The following is a 490-nucleotide window of genomic DNA, read 5'->3' on the forward strand; positions in this document are numbered from 1 at the left end:
ATGTGTGTACGCTCTGGCTGGGATCTCATTGAAAGTAATGTTATGTTCCACGCCGCAAAACTACGTCCGTAGTTCTGCGGCGAGAACTAAGGCCGTAGTTTTACGTAGTGTGAATATAGCCTTAAGGTAGGACTTTATATAGTACATAATTTTGTAAGCTTTGACCCACAATTTCATGTATACCTTCATATAGCAGCACAAATGTGATTTACTTGAACACTTTTTAAAGCGTTCTACATTTTAAATATAACATAACAACTAGCAATGATTTCTTAATCTTTATAGGGAAATTAAAGCTTAGGTGCACTTATACACGGAGAGACCAAAAACAAGTAGACATAAATATCTATAGACTGTAGTGATATGATGTGTACAAGTAAATACATAAGTATACAAATAAGTAACATAAGTAATATAAATAGGAGACTTTGCCTTTTTACAGTTGTCTATTGGACTGGGGTTAAACATTAATTTCTTTGTGCAGGTCTGT

Source organism: Dendropsophus ebraccatus, chromosome 2 (assembly GCF_027789765.1).
Source record: "Dendropsophus ebraccatus isolate aDenEbr1 chromosome 2, aDenEbr1.pat, whole genome shotgun sequence".
NCBI lineage: Eukaryota > Metazoa > Chordata > Amphibia > Anura > Hylidae > Dendropsophus > Dendropsophus ebraccatus.